Source organism: Balaenoptera borealis, assembly GCF_965194805.1.
Source record: "Balaenoptera borealis genome assembly, chromosome: X".
Classification (NCBI taxonomy): domain Eukaryota; kingdom Metazoa; phylum Chordata; class Mammalia; order Artiodactyla; family Balaenopteridae; genus Balaenoptera; species Balaenoptera borealis.
Window position 1 is genome coordinate 126,163,817 of NC_138881.1, and position 6,154 is coordinate 126,169,970.

The 6,154-nt window shown below is 34.3% G+C and overlaps 1 long non-coding RNA gene across 1 annotated transcript in view; it reads right to left on the reverse strand.

The window, feature by feature from the left end:
* The window catches only part of LOC309620123, a 424,602-nt gene that overhangs the window by 384,904 nt on the left and 33,544 nt on the right, over positions 1–6,154 (reverse strand). The window lies entirely within an intron of this gene.

Here is a 6,154-nt window from a genome sequence, read left to right on the forward strand (position 1 = left end):
AATTCACAATAAAGGGTTGGAAAAAGAGGCCAATAGTGGAGATGTCGTGGAATGTTAAAAATAAATAAATAAATAAAAAAGCAGGAAAGAAGGTTTAGGGGAAGAAAGAACAGATGGGAGAAATAGGAAAGAGATAACAATATGGTATACTTAAACATAATCATATCAATAATGTTCTGAATGTAAATAGATGAAAAATTCCCCATAAAAGTAAGAAATTGTAAGAATGCATGAAAAATCAAAGGCCCAATTATAGGCTATTTACAAGAAACGCAGTTTAAATGTAAAGACACGGATTGGTTGAATGTAAAAGGGCAGAAGAAATAAACCATGCAACTGCTAAACATAAAGCTGGTGTGGCTATATTGCTATCAGACAAAGTAGGTTTAAATATAAGAAGAATTTCCATAGAAAGAAGGATAGTCACAACAATAACATTGTCAATTAATCAAGAAGACACAATAATCCTTAATGTGCATGCATCTAGGATAGAGCCAGCAACAATTGTAGAATGTACACTTTTCTCAAGTACACATTGTATGTTTGCTAAGAAAGACCATAATTTCAGAGTGTGTTCTCTGACCACAGTGGAATTAAACTAAAAATCAAGAACTAAAAGAAATCTTAAAAATCCTTAACTATTTGGAAATTAACAACCACTTCCAAGTAATCCATGCGACAATAAAGAAATTACATAAGAAATTGTAAAGTATTTTGGACTAAATGGTAACAAAAATACAGCATATCAAAAAATGTGGGATGTGCTAAAGAAGTGCTGACAGGGAAATCCATAGCTTCAAATACTTATATTAGCAAAGAAGAATGGTCTAAAATCTATGTTTTAGCTTTTACTTCAAGAAAAGAAGAGGAATGATGATGAGGAGGAGGAGGGGAAGATGAGAGTGTATTTAACCCAGATTTTGTGTGTGTGTGTGTGTGTGTGTGTGTGTGTGTATGTATATATATATATATATATATATATATATATATATATATATATAGGGAAATACTACAGATAGTGAAAAATCAATAAATTAGAAAATGAACACAAAACAGAAAAAAATCAATTAAGCTAAATGATGATTTTTAAAAGATTAATAAAATTGATGAACCTCCAGCTATACTAATCAAGAAAAATGAGATAAGACCTCAATTAGCAATATCAGAATGAAAAAGGTGACTACTACAGATCCTCCAAATATTAAAAGGATAAAAGGATAATAAGAGAATGTTATGAACAACTTTATGCCAATAAATTCAACAAGTTAGACAAAATCTTTGACAGAGACACATTGCAAAAATGGAACAAAAGGCAACAGAAAATATTCATAACCTTATGTTAATTAAATTAATTAAATTTGTAATTAAAAGCCTTCCCACTATGAAAACTCTTAGCTCAGATGTTTTGTTAATGAATTCTATCAAATATTCAAGGAAGAAAGGCAAACGCTATTTCAACTCCCAGAAAATAATGGAAGAGGAAACACTTCCCAAAACTTTTTATGAACTCAGTATTAACCTGATTCTGTAAGTGAAAACATTGTAAGAAAGCAAAACTATAGACCAATATCTCTCATGAACATAGATTCAAAAATCCTTAACAAAATGTTAAGTCAAATATAGCAATATATTTTAAAAGATGATATATCAAGACCAAGTGGAGTTCATCTGGGAATACAAAGTTGGCTTAATATTTGAATATCAATCCATGTAATTCACCATATTACTGGAGTAAAAAAAATATGATCATATAAATGGATGCAGAAAATTAATTTGATACAGTTTAAAACCCAGTCATGTTTAAGAATAAACAAAATAGCCTCTCAGGTAACAATGAATAGAAGGGAACTTCCTCACTCTGTTAATTAGAATCTATAAAGAACATACACCTACCTGGAGCAACTAGGCAAGAAAAAGAAATAAAAGGCATCCAAATTGGAAAGAAAGAAGTAAAACTGGCACTGTTTGTGGATGACATAATTTTTATATACAGAAAACCCTAAAGCTTCCACCAAAAAACTATTAGAAATAATAAAAGAATACTTTAAAGTTGTAGGTTTCAAAAGCAATATACAAATATCTGTTGCATTTGCATACACTAACAATGAAATAGCAGAAGGAGAAATTAAGAAAACAATTCCATTTACAATCATGACAAAAGAATAAAATCCCTAGTAATAGATTTAAACAAGGAGACAAAAGACCTGTACTCTAAAAACTATAAAATATTGTTGAAAGAAATTAAAGAAGACACAAAGAAATGGAAAGATATTCAGTTCTCATGGGTTGGAAGAACTAACATTGTTAAAATACCCAGATTACCTAAAGTAATCTACAGATTCTATGTAATCCCTATCAAAATCACAGTGACATTTTTCACAGAAATAGAACAAAAATTTCTCAAATTTATATGAAACTATTAAAGACCCTTAATAGCCAAAGTAATCTCAAGAAAAAAGAACAAAGCTGGAGGTATCACACTCCCTGATTTCAAATTATATTACAAAGCTGTCATAATCAAAACAGCATGGTATTGGCAGAAAAACAGAAACATTGATTAATGGAACAGAGTTGAGAGTCCAGTAATAAGCCCACACGTGTATGGACAATTAACTTACGACAAAGAATACGATGGAGAAAGAATATTCAATAAATGGTGTTGGGAAAACTGAACAGCCACATGCAAATGAAAGAAATTAGTCTACTATCTCACATTATACACAAAATCAACTCAAAGTGGATTAAAGAATGAATGTAAGGACTGAAACCATAAAACTTGTACAAGAAAAATAGACAGTATGCTCTTGGAAATCAGTCTTAGCAATATCTTTCTGGGTATGTCTCCTTAGGCAAGGGAAACAAAAGCAAAAACATACAAATGGGACTATATCAAACTAAAAAGCTTCTGCACAGCAAAGGAAACTCAGCAGTGTTGAAAGGGGTTTGTTATGAATAACAAAAGACACATTTATTTCTTTTATCACTTAGGAAATTCCAAGGGTTTTAGGAGTTTTATGCCAGGAATAGGAAAGAAGACCAAATTACAATCTTTATTATAAATCACAATATTACAATAGAGAACCCAAAAATAGATATGTAGATTTTTTCCCATGTATTTATTTATGTTAATTTTTATTTTATATTGGGGTATAGTTGATTAACAGTGTTGTGCTAGTTTCAGGTGCACAGCAAAGTAATTCAGTTATACATATACATGTATCTATTCTTTTTCAAATTCTTTTCCCATTTAGGTTATTACAGAACACTGAGCAGAGTTCCCTGCTGCTATACAGTAGGTCCTTGTTGGTTATCTATTTTATATACAGCAGTGTGTACATGTCAATCCCAAACTCCCTAATTATCCCTCCCCCCCACCCTCCCCCCTGGTAACTGTAAGTTTGTTCTCTAAGTCTGTGAGTCTGTTCTCTAAGTCTATGAACTTAGTAAATAAATTCATTTGTGTCATATTTTAGATTCCACATATAAGTGATATCATATGATATTTGTCTTTCTCTGTCTGACTTACTTCACTTAGTATGATAACCCCTGGGTCCATCCATGTTGCTGCGAATTCCATTATTTCATTCTTTTTAATCATTTTTGACAAAGGTGCCAAGGTAACTGAGTTGGGAAAGGATAATTTTTTTCAACAAATGGTGCCAGAACAACTGGATATCTGATATGGAAAAAAAGTAACCTTGGCCCTTACCTCATGCCAGTCATGAATATTAACGTGACATGGATCATAGACTTTAACATAAAAGCTGAAATTATGAAACTTAGGAGAAAATCTTTTTGACCATGGGTTATACACAATTTTCTTAATTAGGAAACAAAACCCACAAGCCATAAACAATTGATAATTTGGACTTCTTCAAAATTAAAACCATGTGCTCTTCAAAACACATCATTTAGAAAATGAAAAGACAAGCTATAGAGTGGGAGATGTTCACAGCACATATATTTGATGTAGGACTTGTATCCAGAGACTATAAATAACTCTATAAAAATTCAGTAAAAATAAGAAAAACAATCCTATTATAAATGGGTAAAAGATTCAAACAGCTCACATCACAAAATAAAATATATGAATAATCTGTAAGTTCTTGAAAAGATGCTCAGTCATTAGGGAAATGCAAATTAAAATTACAAGACACTACCACACACCTAAAAAAATGATTAAAACAACAACAACAACAAAAAAAGACTGAGGACACCAGGACAGGTACACCAAGTGCTGTTGAGAATGTGGACCAACTAGAACTTTTATGCATTGCAAGTGGAAATGTAAACGGTACAGACACTTTGGAAAAGAGTTTACCACTTTCTCATAATGTTTAGCATACATTTATCATGTGAGTCAGCAGTTTTACTTGTAGATGTTTCTCAAAGAGAAATCAAAACATATGTCCACATAAATGTTCATAGAAGCTTCATTTCACAAGAGCTGAAAACTAGAAACAACTCACATGTCCAGCAACAGGTCAATAGATTTGTTAAAGATTAGTGTATTTGTATACATATTATGTGAGCCAGCAATTCCAGTTCTAAGTATTTACTCAAGAAAAAATAAAACCATAAATCTACACAAAAACTTGTTTGTGAATGTTAATAGAAGCATTATTTATAATAGCAAAAATTGGAGGTGATTAGCTGCCCATCAACTGGTGCACGGACAAACAAAATTTGGCAAATCTATAATATAGGATGCTAGTCAGCAATATAAAAGAATGAACTACTGATAACAGCCACAACTGCATCAATCCACGTTATGCTAAGTGAAAGAAGTCAAACACAAAAGAGCACTTACTCTATGATTCCATTTGTGTAAAATTCTGGGAAATAACTACTACTTTATAGTTACAGAAAGGAGATAAATAGTTGCCAAGGGTTGGAGTGGGTCACATTTATTCCAAAGGGGCAGGAGGGAACTTTCTGGCATGATGGGAATGTTCTATATCTTTACTTTTGTGGTGTTATGGGCACATATGCCTTTGTTAGACATTGTCAAACTGTACACCTAATGAGGATTCATTTTATGTAAATTATTGCTCAATACATCTGATTTTAAAAAAATCTGGGTGATGTAGCTAAAGCAGTGCTTAGAATGAAATTTACAACATTTAAATTCTTACATTACAGAGTAAGTGGGAAAATTCAAACACTCTGTAAACTGGCATTAATATAATATCATTGACAACCTAATCAGATGGGTAATATTGTTCTCATTTTACAGAGTAAAAGCCAGGAGATGCCAGCTTAGTGTTTGGCTCATAGCAATTACTCAATGAATGTGTTGAAATGCCTTGCCCAGTCACCAAGCCAGTCACTTGGTCAGTGGGCAAAGCCAAGGATACAGCTTTAGTTTCTGGACGGTTGGCTTGATGCTCCTTACACTGCATGGTGATGAATAGGTGAGAGGGGAAGGAGAAGGACAGTAGACACGGTGGTATGGAGGAATGCCTAGGTGGGTCAAAATGTGTAGTGTGCTTCTTTCCTGCCACAGGTTGGTGTTCTGGTGGCCATCAGTATAGGGATGTCGTTACTGATTTCATGAACTCCTGGGAGTCAGACTTGGATTTCTGCCAATGGACATAGCAACCGTGGGAGTTTCCAAGTACAGTGAATGCATCATGGTGGGTCCAATATCATTCCTGAGTAGTGTCAGCTCTGCCTGTAGATACAGTGTGCATAATGGACAGGGAAATCCAGATGCACATAGAGACTCTTTCCCAATATGTGGAAGTCCTTTCTGCTTCTTCTCACCCCACACTTCTGAAACTTTCTGTTAGCAGGCTCAGTCTCCCTCTGCAAGGCCAAAGCACACAGCTCCATCCAGGATGAGGAGCAAGAGAGAGGAATGGGGATGCTCATAGGAGGCCTGGAGCAGCTGGTTGCTGGTGCTGCAAGGCCTTCCTGAGAGAGGAGAGAGGGGGCAATGCTGAAGCCCTCCGTCCTACAGTGAGAGAGAAGGGAAGGAGCTGAGAAGTGAGGTGCATGCTGGAGTGCTGAGATTCACAGTGGTTGCAGGATCCCAAGTGGACAGTTTGTCTCAACCTATGCTTCCCCCTCGGTCAGAGCCCCAGAGCTGGTGAAGCATACACCCTATTTGATTATTCTTGCCTTGGGTAAGGGAAGTTCTTTCCGTGCTTAC